The following is a 13,399-nucleotide window of genomic DNA, read 5'->3' on the forward strand; positions in this document are numbered from 1 at the left end:
TTTAGATTAGAACCGCTTTTCCAGGGGGGGTGGGAAGCAAGGCAAAACCCAACAATGTCCCTCTGACAGAGAAGAGAACAAATGGCCAATGTGAAGCACAGAGGCAGCTGGGCAGTTCTGCAACATGATTGCGCTTAATGAGAACAATGACCCCATGTACCCAAATGTCAATATCCTTTTCCAAGTATTTCAGAAACTGGATTCATTATTGCTCGTATTGGCAGGGTTTGCTAATTTGACAATGTCAGAGACTGGGGAGAGAACATTCTCGTTTTGCAACAGACCACAGGGACCATCCCCACAGTTGCCCAATCAGAACTCTGGACCGGATCATATTTATCTTTGCTAAGTCTTATAAACAACAGTTAGGACTGAAGGTGGGGTGCAGTGAACAGTTTAGCCCAGACCTCACAGTTATTACCCTAATCCCCTGGTAAGCACCATGGGGATACTTTACTGACTGAGAGCCAAGCAAAGCCTTAGTTTGCAGTCTTGATGTGAATCAGCAAGACTGATTGCCACAGGCAACTCTGCAGTGCCATTCTAATCTCGCTGCTGGAACCTGCCCAGAATCCTCTGAAATATTGAGTGTTTTGTCACTTGCCTGGAGATAAAATTCAGATTTCTGTCTCTCTGGCTTTCATGCATTTCCTAAAACATTGCTGCACACCACCCCAATCTCTGAGCGGTGTGAGATTCCAGGGGTTCCAAATGCTTGCTCAGGGTTCATGTTTCCTTTCAGGAATGAGGCACAGCAGTGACTGTGGTGCTTTTATGATATATGGTTTATTTATACATATATACAATCTGAGCCTATGATGGGGGGGGGGGGACTCACAGCATCCACACCCCAAGAAAGTCCTGCTTCTCCCATAGCCACAGCCTAGTATTCCAGGAATGGCTCACCCTCTCTTCCAGTCCACCCTTCAGCTTTGGCATCCAGCTTCTAAGCTCAACTCTGGCCTTTTCTTCTACCAAACCCCACCCATTTGCCATCTCACACAGAGCACCTTTCCTTTGTTTCCCTTAATGGCCCATCCCCAGGTGATCAGGAAGCTAGCCTGGCTTATTTTTTTAAGACTTGATGGATCCAGAGTTTAGGAGGGTCTCTGCATACAGCCTACTTACCCACACCACACACAAAAAAACTTTGTAACACTGTGCTTGCTCTGGGATGATTAAAAAAAACACACACACACACACACACACACACACGAAAGATCTCTTGAAGGACAGGCACAACTATGTTTTGCTATGCTGCAGATGCACACTGTCCATCCTGCTTATAGTCCCTGCATCGTAGGCTAAAAAGCTGAATGCGGTATTCCTGCATACCAGATATAAACACTGGCTCTGGTGTAGCCATCGTGGGCAGTGAGATGCTTCTGTTTTGGCCAAGCAGGCAACATTCCTCATCCTTAGACCTCCTCTGCTAATTACACACAACTGGGGAAAGAGAGTGCTTTCCCCTCCTTATCTAAACGGTAACTGTCACACCAGGTGGAAGGATAATTCTTACTGAAATCACAGTCGGCAAGACAAAGCTTAAACTTCACCTTCCTGAGTGCTGCAGTGCAGACGATACCAAGTAACTGGTATTTCATTTTGTTAAAAGAATACGATGTGATTGCTAATCATGCAGCTAGTGCTACCTGCAGTTTCGGCCGTGGCACACCTGCACAAGTTTTTGCATACAGATTTTACAATCCATGCCAGCCAGAGGCAGGCTCAGGCTTAGGAAGCTATCCTATGCTGAATCAAAGTGTTTGTTTGTTTGTTTGTTTTATTAAAGCTGCCTTTTGGAATAACTCCTTACAAACCACTCATTAAAAACCACGACACATCTAGCTCAGTATTAGCTTCTGTCTACAGATTCTATTCCTGCCAACCTAGCAGTTCGAAAGCACGTCAAAGTGCAAGTAGATAAATAGATACCGCCCTGGCGGGAAGGTAAACGGCATTTCTGTGAGCTGCTCTGGTTCGCCAGAAGCGGCTTAGTCATACTGGCCTCATGACCACAGAGCCTAGGACTTGCTGGTCGGTGGTTTGAATCCCCGCGATGGGGTGAGCTTCCGTTGCTCAGTCCCTGCTCCTGCCCACCTAGCAGTTCAAAAGCACATCTAAGTGCAAGTAGATAAATAGGTACCGCTCCGGTGGGAAGGTAAACAACGTTTCTGTGCGCTGCTCTGGTTCGCCAGAAGCGGCTTAGTCCTGCTGGCCGCATGACCCGGAAGCTGTACGCCGGCTCCCTCAGCCAATAAAGCAAGATGAGCCCCGCAACCCCCGAGTCGGCCTTGACTGGACCTAATGGTCAGGGGTCCCTTTACCTTTACTTTACAGATTCTATGCAGACTATCTGGCAGTGGCTCACCCTGGACATACTAGGGATTGAACCCAGAACCTTCAGATGCCCTACCCCTGGCACCCTAACAAGGTCCCCCTGCTTGGGGGAAGCTTCATATTCTATGCTAAGAAGCTTCTTTCTGATGCATTCTATGATGAATCCCAAAGTATGAGCATCCACAGCTGACTCTGGTGTCCTGCAGCCTGAAGTAAGCTAACTTAGTTGGGAGTCAGCTGCACTAAAACCTCCTAGAGCTCAGACTCCTCTTGAATACAGCAAAGAAGGTGAGGCTCCCTTACTTCTCTCTCCACACCCTCCAGATCATCAAACCAATCACATTCCCAGTTCAGCTTTAAATCTTTGCTATTTTATCTTCCATGCAAAGAACGCCAGGCTTATTACTGGGTCAGAGATACATATACAGTGCACTGAGGGTGGAAACAGCTGACACTAGGTAGAGGGAGGAAGGAAGGAAGAGGAAAGCCTACGTGATGTTTGGTACCAGCAACCTCTTACTGTGCAGCTTTCCAGCTCCTAAGCAGGAGAGCCTGGTAGCCGCATGATGCAATTACTGATTAGCAGAAAGCTTTTTCCTGACATATTTTCAGACTTCTTTTTTTTAAAAAACAAAACAAAAACGTTTTGTATTGAAAGATGTTCACGGACAACAAAGATACATATGGCACCTCTGTTTTCAGTTCACATTGTCTTTTCTACAGGTCAGTTACATTTGGTGTGAGATATTGCTATTGTAGGCATTTCGAGTTGGGGGGAGAGAGGTGGGGGGGTGAGAAGGGGGTAGTGTTCTTTCCTTCTTTTGCAGAGTGTATATGTGGAGTTGTGTGTCAGCATCATGTGGATAGGTTCTTTAAAGGAAAAAAAAGCTCTGCTGATAGAGTACTATTGTTTCGTCCACCCTTCTCTTCCACCTATTTTTTCTTCCACCACAGATGCATTTTTACAGATTATGGATTCTATCTTGATAAATACTTTGGATATATAAATTGAGCGGTTCTTTTCTTTTCGTGAATGTGAAAAAGTGTTAGAAATTAATATATAAAGCTAATCGACCAATGGAACATTAAACCTAGGTTACAGTTGCCACAACAGAATGTCTAGGCACCTTTTACCATTTTTTTTTAAAAAAACTATTATTATTATTACTATTGTTATTATTTATTACTATCTATTAACTATTTACATTTTAAAGAAAAAATCTCAAAGTAGTTTACAACACATTGAAATATCAACTGTACAATCCATAATAAAACACATTCGGATCCTTCTCTTATTGACATGTTGTTTTCCCCATATTTATTTACCTACTTAATTAATATAACTGTCCTATAGCAGAAGTTCTCCAGGAAGCCAGTGTGGTGTAGTGGTTAGAGCATTGGACTAGGACCTGGGAGATCAGGGTTCAAATCCCCACTCACTGGGTGACCTTGGGCCAGTCACAGCCTCGTACCCTACTTTGCGGAGTTGTTGGGAGAGATTAATTGAGGACAGGGGTGAACAATGTACTCCTTGGAGGAAAACGTGGGGTATACATGCAATAAATAAGCTCTTCTGCTTACCTGCTGAAGAAAGCTGAAGGGACCAGCCAGGTGGAGATGTCAAGCACCAACCTGGCATCCAGAAATCCCCATGTGGTCTCAACTGAACATGCCTGGTGCCTTGAGAATTTCAAACACTGATTTGAACTTTTTGTGTATCCATCATCTGTAGTTTGCTCAAAACTTTGTACTCGTCAAAATGCCATGTATTCTTTTCCCATCAAACTCAGATTTACCGTTTCTGCAGATATCTAGTAATTCTACCAATCTAAAATCTACCAATCATGACAAAAGTAAATCCAAATTAAATTTAAAGGAGCCCATGGCAGTGACCAAAGAAGGAATGTTGAGTACCAGTAATATTCTGATGCAAAAGTTTTACTTAGAAACAAGTCCCACTGTGTTTCATGGGGCTTACCTCCAGTATTGCAACCTGACTTTCTTTGCTAAAAATAAACCACCCCCCACAGGTAATTAGATAATCACGGGGGCTGTTTGGTGGGATTGTGCATTGTCCTCCACTTTCCACAACAGTTAATTCAGCACCATCACTTAGCTGTGGGCTGGGCGAGACTTGCATCCTCTGCAATGTTGAGTGTTGCGGTGGGAAGCCTAAGAAGGAATTTAAAATTCTCAATCACCATTATCAAAATAAAGTTAAATTTTGGAATAAACTGCTCACCCATGTATTTATCCCAGCAGGTTTCCTACAAAATAGCAGTGCTAGATTCCACAAAAATCTTCTATTTTGCTGCATTTAAAGCAGTAAACTGGCATAGCCTGCAATTCTAAACACAGTTATTTGCCAGAAAGCATGAGAAAATTGAGGCCTAAACAAGATCATGTTTAAATTACCCCTTTGGGGGCTTGCCATTCAGGCAGGATGATTGTTTATCAAAAGTATCAAAAGTGGCTGCGATGAAGCAATCCAGCCAGCACCCAAACACAAATTACTATTTAAAAACCACCAACAACAACCATTTACAGTTTTTGTTATTGCAGCCTATCCTCAAGGCAACTTAAAACGACACAAAATGCATTAACGCAGTAAAACAACAAAGCACCCTAAAATGATCTAAAACAGTGGGGAATAGGGGCTTCCTAACAACTCTCAGCACCCTTAGCAAACTACAGTTCCCAGGATCCTTTGGGGGAAGCCATGGCTGTTTAAAGTGGTATGATACTGTTTTAAATGTATAGTCCGGATGGGGTCCTACTGTGTGCCATTTCAGAAGGCATTGTTTTTCATCCAAGAAATATTTACTGAAAGAAATGACAGGAGGAGGCAGAAGGCAGGCAGGCACAGGTATGTTTATATTGTATAGTAAACATAACATATCCTTGTAACATGCCTGAACAGCCTGCCAGTTCTTTGGAGCAGGATTGCAATTATTTTCCGGCACTTCCAGAAAAGTGCAAGGTGCAACTAACAGTGCAGCGAGTCATACAAAGAAAACAACACCTGTTGTGTCTTATTATTATTAGCCACTAGTTAGGGGAGGGGTAAAACCTTTGGTGGGGGCATGTCGTGCTCCTTCTGGGGTCGTTTGTCCAACTTTGGTCCACACCCTGCACTCAGCTCTCACCCGTGGCTCCTAGAAGCAGTCAGCATGCAATAGCGGCCACATTCTGGGTAAAGGTAAAGGGACCCCTGACCATTAGGTCCAGTCACGGAAGACTCTGGGGTTGTGGCGCTCATCTCCCTTTACTGATGAGGGAGCCGGCGTTTGTCCGCAGACAGCTTCCGGGTCATGTGGCCAGCATAACTAAGCCGCTTCTGGCGAACCAGAGCAGCACACGGAAACATCGTTTACCTTCCCGCCGGAGCGGTACCTATTTATCTACTTGCACTTTGACGTGCTTTCGAACTGCTAGATGGGCAGGAGCAGGGACTGAGCAACGGAAGCTCACCCCGTCGCGGGGATTCAAACCGCTGACCTTCTGATCGGCAAGCCCTAGGCTCTCTGGTTTAATCCACAGTGCCACCCATGTAACTCCACATTCTGGGAATGGCTGGCTAAACCAGGCAAGGGTAGCCGATGGGTCTCAAACCCTCGGTGAGTCAGGGACCTTCCCTGCATGTGAAGATAGGCCCCATGGATTGAGCTGATGCAACTAGGCCTGGGAAGTGATATATAAAGATTTGAAGAGAATGTTGAAAATTACTTAGAAGCTATGGTTCTGACAGGTAAGGACTTAATGGATTTACTGTGCAAAGGACTTTGTTCCAGTATCTGAGAGTGGATGCCAAGCCAAGACCAGCCCATCCCCATAGATGGAAGAAGCCACCGCCAAAGAAGATAAGGAAGATTGGCAAAACAAACTAATGAACTATGCAGGACATACTGGATAATTTGAAACCCAAGAAAGAAAGGACATTGATTTTTCTCTCTCTCCTTTTTGTTTTTTCTTTTAAAAAAGGGGGAAATGTTTAATGCAGGCTTCCTCAACCATGGCCCTCCAGATGTTTTTGGCCTACAACTCCCATGATCCCTAGCTAGCAGGACCAGTGGTCAGGGATGATGGGAATTGTAGTCTGAAAACATCTGGAGGGCCGAGGTTGAGGAAGCCTGGTTTAATGCACATCTTGCAAGCTTTGTGTATAGGTTTTACATTATCTGAATGTTTAAAGGGCACTTGTAACAACATGAATAAGGTTTTAAAAATGGACTGCTAAGAATATAAGACCTTATGGACATGCATGAATAAGTATAAAATAATGGAACCAGGAGGGGGAGTGGAGTCAATTAAGATGTATGATTTAAATTCTTGATTTACATGGTTTTTTTTTGTTATTATAAAATTAATAAATTGTATCTAAAAATGAAAGAAAGAGGTGAATGGTCCAATAGTGGGCCCAACGGTCAAGAAGGTAGTTTCTGCACATGGGATATAAATGCAGAAAATGAATAAATGAATAGATTTGGTGGAGTTTGTTTCTTTAATAATGAGGTTTAAAGAAACCCCTTTCTCCACATTTCTTTATGACATTGAGCACCAGGTGGTCAGGAGCTCTCTGGCTACATTGCCGCTCACAACTGTGGGTGTTTCATACTCCCTCCCAGGTTGAAAATGTGCTTTGTGTAGATCTCCTGGAGCAAAACGCAGCTTTGAAAGCCTAGTTGCAGCTACAAGGAATATGTTGTTTTACTCATTTCAGAGAGCCTCACATTTAGAGGAGACAAGGATGCTCAGAGCCTAAGCAAGCCCGGAGTTGGCACATATCACATTTTCAACACATCTTGGCAGTGGGGCAGCTTTTAAAATTTTAAGTTTCAACAGAAGATGCCTTCTTCTCTCTTCTTTCATGTACTAATTTACCCGAACTCTGTAAACAGAAGATTATGAAACCTGGCGTTCTGAACACGAACTGAGATCTTTGGGGAGCTTGTTACCATAGCTGTCAACGTTTCCCCCCTTTTAAAGGAAATTCCCTTATTCTGAATAGGATTCCTCGCAAGAACAGGGAAAAGTTGACAGCTATGCTTGTTACATGTGACAGGGAACCTGTGGCCATCTTGATGTTGTTGTCTACAATTTCCATCATGCCTTATGTTCCCAATCTATGCCAGTGCTCTGCAAGCGAGGACCTCCTGCTGATACCATCTTATCAGGAGGTTTCTTGTGCATAATGTAGGAATTGCCCCTTTACTGTGGTGGCACCTATCCTTGAGATTTCCCTCCCCTTGAATACTGGGCGCCATCTTTTCAGCACCTACTGAAGAAGGCCTTCTGTCAACAAGCCTTTTAACCCAAGATTTTCCCCAGTCATCGCAATTGTTTTATAGAAATTTTTATTGTTTCAGTGCTTGTTTGCCTCCTGTGGGATATAAATTTAGTAAATAAATAAATATTCGCTTTTTAAAAGGAGCATATCAAAGAAACCTCCACTTCACCACTTATTAAAAGCCAGCCTGTTTCAGCGGGCCTTTGGCCAAAGGCTGTGCCCACGCCATAATTTTAAAGTGCATTCAAAGCACATTACTTCCCTCAAAGAATTCTGAGCAGTGCATTTTAACCCTCGCGGAGTCAGAATTCACAGCAACCTTTAGTAAACTACAGTGCCCAGAATTCTTTGAGAGGGAAATGTGTTTCAAATGTGCTTAAAAGGCACAGTGTCTACACAGCCACACAGAGTGCTGTTCTGTTACCCTGATGTGCAGTTAAATTTTTCTTGCTCTGCTTTTGTTTTCCTGATCGGTCATTTACTTTTTATACACAGTGTACATCTTTCCTCCTTGATTGATTAATGAATAGGTAACATTTACCGTATTTTTCACTCTATAAGACGCACCAGACCATAAGATGCACCTAGTTTTTAGAGGAGGAAAACAAGGAAAAAAAATATTCTGAATCCCAGAAGCCAGAACAGAAAGAGGAATCGCTGCACAGCACTCCCTCTCGCTGTTCTGGCTTCTGGGATAGCTGTGCAAAGCCTCTTCAGGGCAGGGGGAGCCTTCATCCCACTGCCTTGAAGAGGCTTTGCGTGGCTATTCCAGAAGCTAGAACAGCGAGAGGGAGTGCTGCGCAGTGATCCCTCTCGCTGTTCTGGCTTCTGGGATAGCTGTGCAGCCTGCATTCGCTCCATAAGATGCACACACATTTCCCCTTACTGTACTTTTTAGGAGGGAAGAAGTGCATCTTACAGAGCGAAAAATACGGTAACTGCTTGTATACATATATTTTTCTACTTCTGGATTTTTTTATATTCTGCGGTACATTTGTAACATGCAAGTCCTTTCTGGTGGGAGGGAAGCCGTCTAGAAATATATGTATAATTCTAAACAAAGCAAGGCATTTGGTAGATTAATACAGGTGCTTCTCCAATGCGCTGTCCTACGTGCAGTGCAGCAGGTATCTCAAATGTATACACTTCCGCTGACATTTTCAAATCAGATAGAAGCTGGTTTGCAGGAAAACTCATCGAACAGCAGTATTTCTCAAGGAACAACAGGATACATATGGATTGGCATTCCATTTTAGGGGGTGAAAGTTACCGTAATGTTTGCAAAATTCTTCAGTGAGGGGGTCTTAAAAATATGTTTTTGGGTGTGAGGAATTCAAATCTGCTTCTATTTTTGTGACTGGACAACATTTAGCTTGCTAAGTCTACACCTGATGAAGAAGCAGGGAAGATGCTTTCGGAAAAACCAACACATTTTAATTTTACCGTCTGAAAATGTCATAATGCTAAATACTATAATGCTAAATAGTAAGCAGATAAATAAATAATATAGATACAGAACTGCAAGTACTTCAACAATCATTTTTAATGATTTCTATGAAATCGTACACAAGTTTTACATACAAGTAAAACTATTTTTTATTCAATTTAACCAAAACGTCTTTTGAATTCCCAACTAATGTCACAACATTTGAGCCCACCCACCCCCTCATTTTGGGAGGCTGAGAGCTGGAAAATTCAACACACCCTAATCTAACATGTGCTCTGCTTTGAACACCAGCAGTGGGAGTGCACTGGAGCCAGAGTAAACAGGAATGTGTGTACACAGATCAGAATGTTGGTGCACTCACAGAAAATCTTTTCGAATCCAGGTTCAGAAATCTGTGTAACTTAACCTTCCATTCCTTATCTCACCATAACTCTGCGCGAAGGTTCCCTTCGTGATTATTCACTACACAATTACACACTGCACAAGGGGGAAAGCCTGTTGCCCCCCCCCCCCGTCTCCCATCCTGAAACCCCTTTTGTTATTCACACAGCCCCCTGTGCTGGGGACGGAATGTCTGCAGAGGGCAGGAGTGGGGGCTGAAAAGGCTGACTTAAGAGGCTTGATCTTCCATTTTATATAAACCATCTTGAGTAGAGGGGGAAATCCACCTTCTCAGTGGTCTAAAAAGACTTCATGGGCACGATTCTACCAAAGGCAGGAACTTCAAAAACCCCACTGTTGTTGATGGACCACAAACCTATGTGTATTTGTGTGGAAGTAGTTACCACCGCATTCAGTCGAACTGCGTTCAATGTGCATAATTGTGTTCTTAATCATATGCTTAGTTCTCTCCATCCCATTGAAATCTACTAGACAACAGCACAATCGCATTTGCATTTCTTCAGAAACAAATCCCACTTGTGCTCAATGGCATTAACTCCTAGGTAAGTGTGCACAGGCTTGCAGGCTCAGCGGTGCTGAACTTTAGCCGGATTGTGACCTCCCGGCTTTATTTGTGCGAAAGCAGACAAGAGTAATTATTGTAATTGTGGGTAAAGTGCAACTGCATATCAATTACCTATCAATGCAATCTGTAAGCCCGTCAATGAAACTTAATTTGAGTTTACCTGGGGAATCTTTAATAGCGCTGAGTAAATGAATACCCTTAACGACACAATGCCTGGATAGAAAGACTGTAATTAAGCAGGCAGCTATACCATTCTAGCTAACATCAGTATTCAACATTTTATTGGTGCCGACAGGGGACATTAAAGCTGTGATTCTATGCACCTTTACTTAACCTCACTGAACACAATGGAGCAGATAGCTCAGCCTCTTACAGCATGAGACTCTTCATCTCAACGTCGTGGGTTTGAGTCCCATGCTGCGCAAAAGAGTGCTGTATTGCAGGGGCTTAGACTAGATGGCCTTCTGTGTTCCTCCCAACTCTATGATATCCAAGGAAACATGGATTGGGTTCAGCTGCAAGGATATTTGCTCCTTGGGTGCTATTCTGCAACGGTGCTGTTCTGCTAGGCTGGGCATTCTGTGTTCTTATGGAGAGCTGGGACAACACAAGAGTGTGTTAAATTTGGAGTTGATGTGAGTAGACAAGAATTCATATAAAGTTGGCGGAGGGAGGCCCGTTTCATATCAGGTGCAATAAATCCCGCCCCATCCAGAACAACAGGTGAAGTGAGCTAGTTTGTCAAAAACTGGTCTAAAAGTGAAAAAGCCCTCGTTAGCCATGCAACTTAGCATCCCCATCGAAATCTACTTTTGTTGCAATAGCCCTTCTGGTTTACAACAGCAAGCAACACCCCGAACCCTAAACAAGCAAGCAGACAAAAGTAGAAGTCAGGAGAAAAACCAAACATCCACCACGAAGAGACTTGTGGCACTTTAAGGACTACTACCGCATTTATGACGGTATAAACTTCCGTGGACTATCCAAGAGTCCTGAGACAAGCTGTAGTCCACAAAGGATTCCGCCGTCAGAAATGTGTTACGTCTTAAGAGGTGCCACGAGACCTTTGTTGTTCCTGTTGCAACAGACGTGACACGGCTTTCGGGGGGGGGGGGGTTGTTCCACCAGAAAGAAACCTCTATTTCCACCTAACAAGCGGCATCGATCTCGCTTCAAGCTGTCAAAGCTGGGAGGAAAAGAACGCCTCTTTCTTTCAGAAGGAGGGGGCGCTTGCTACAATTCTCAACTACTGAGAACAACCGCCCCCTCAAAAAACAACAACCCGTGCCTCTCCCTATAGTAGCTGGCCTTGCACACACACACACACACACACACACACACACACACACACTCCCAACTTCCCATTGCCCGAGGAAGCGAATCCTGCCCACCAGTTCCTTCGCTCTCCCCAACTTCCTCGAAGTTTGCAATCAACAGGCGTTCGTTTGCACGTTCACCTGGGACAAGGCGAAGTCGCTGCGCACTCAAGAAACTTTGCCTTCCAGCGAGCGAGCGCGATTGGAAACGCAGGGATCGTCGGAGGCGGAGAGCGCAGAGGAAAAGAGTCTCTCCAACCTCCAAGCCTCCAAGCCGGAGATCAGATTACCACTTGCCTCCCGTGGGGGCAGAGGGAGGACGGGGAAAGTCGACCCCCTACGGGGGAAGACGCGAAGGAAACCCCGGAATAAGAATGCGCCCCTCGTGCGCCCTCCTTTACCTGCCTTGCCAACGAGGCGCAGAAGTCCAGCGCGTTCCCTTGTCTTCGTGGACGCTGCGCTCTCGCCAGGGCAGACAAACAGCTACGCCCCTGGCTGCGCGTACCCCGACCCAGGCTGCCGGGATCTCACTTGTCGCCCCCAAGGCACCCTCCTCTTCTGCCGCCGCCGCCGCCCCCTCTCCTTCTTCCCATGGCCGTAGCCGCCGCTGCTGTTGGAGAGTTGGAAAGCGTCGGAGAGAGTTGCGCCTGGAGGGAGAGGCGGGCTTTATGTCCGCCGAGGGGAGCGGCTTCTTTTAAGAAGGGATCTGCTCGGCACTTTCTGCTCTGGGCGGAGGGGCGAAGCGGGGGGGGGGGGCTGCGAGGCAGGGAGGAGGCAAGCGCTGCGTTCTGGCAAGCTCGTGTTGCTGCCCAGCCCGGGAGGAGGTGCGCCTTAGCGCGCGTCTCTTTTTTGCCTGGATACCCCCCCCCCGCCCAAAATAATTTCCCCCCCTTTTCTTTTTTCGGGGCTCCACCTAGAGAGAGAACTTCGCGACTGCAGGGCTTGTATTTTCCCATTCCGAACCGAGGAAGGGTCTCCACGGTGGACATTCAAGTTTGTTTTACATTTTTGTTTTGTTTTGTTTTTTTAAGAGGGGTGGGAAAGGGGGGTGATATATATACTCGATGCCGTAGAATTGCAGAGTTGGAAGGGATGCCGAGAGTCAACTAGTCCAACCCCCTGCAATGCAGGAATCTTCGGCCCCTTGTGGGGCAGAATGAAAGCAGGACCTGCCCATCTCCGTTTCTTTACATTTCATTTGGGCCACCGATACAGCACAATTTATGCATTGCGTTGTATCTCGCAAGGAGCTCGAGGTGGTATACATAGTTTTCCCCCTCCGCATTGAATCCCCACAGCAACCCTGTGAGATAGGCACATACATACGAAGCTGCCTCCTACAGAGTCAGGCTGCTGTCCCATCTAGCGCAGACTTGTCCACACTGACTGGCAGCGGCTGCCCAGGATTTCAGGCAGGGACTCTCTCCCAGCCCTACCTGAGGGTTCCCGGGATCAAACCTGGTGCCTTCTGCATGCACAGAAAATGCTCTGCCACTGAGCTATGTCCCTTTCCGTAGGTTTCTCCCCACTATGAACCAGTGACCTTTGCATGTGAAGGAAGCATGGGAAACCACTACGATGCAGAAACTGTGCAGGTTAGGCTAAGAGGTAGCAACCAGCCCAGTCACCCAGAGTCACCGAGTGAGCTTCATGGCCAAGTGAGGATTTGAACCCGGGTCCCCCAGGTCCTGGGACGTGGGTGGCGCTGTGGGTTAAACCACAGAGCCTAGGAATTGTCGATCAGAAGGTCAGAGGTTCGAATCCCCGCGACGGGGTGAGCTCCCATTGCTCGGTCCCTGCTCCTGCCAACCTAGCAGTTCGAAAGCACGTCAAAGTGTGAGTAGATGAACAGGTACCGCTCCGGTGGGAAGGTAAACGGCGTTTCCATGTACTGCTCTGGTTTGCCAGAAGCGGCTTCGTCATGCTGGCCACATGACCCGGAAGCTGTACGCCGGCTCCCTTGGCCTATAGAAGGAGATGAGCGCCACAACCCCAGAGTCAGCCACAACTGGACCTAATGGTCCCTTTACCTTTACCCCCAG

The 13,399-nt window shown here is 45.8% G+C and overlaps 1 protein-coding gene across 3 annotated transcripts in view; it reads right to left on the reverse strand.

Annotated features, from left to right (window-relative positions):
- GHR (growth hormone receptor) overlaps window positions 1-12,231 on the reverse strand; it is a 101,868-nt gene extending 89,637 nt beyond the window's left edge. Inside the window, exon 1 of one of the 3 annotated variants that reach the window (XM_083703560.1) lies at window positions 11,763-12,231. The gene's annotated coding sequence lies outside the window, so the exon portion shown is untranslated. Of the gene's footprint in view, window positions 1-11,498 lie in introns of all 3 variants that reach the window. The other 2 variants (XM_083703558.1, XM_083703561.1) reach the window with 2 other exon arrangements.
- Window positions 12,232-13,399: the final 1,168 nt, after the last annotated feature.

Source organism: Podarcis gaigeae (genome assembly GCF_964106915.1).
Source record: "Podarcis gaigeae genome assembly, chromosome: 11".
In the NCBI taxonomy this organism is placed as follows: Eukaryota; Metazoa; Chordata; class Lepidosauria; order Squamata; family Lacertidae; genus Podarcis; species Podarcis gaigeae.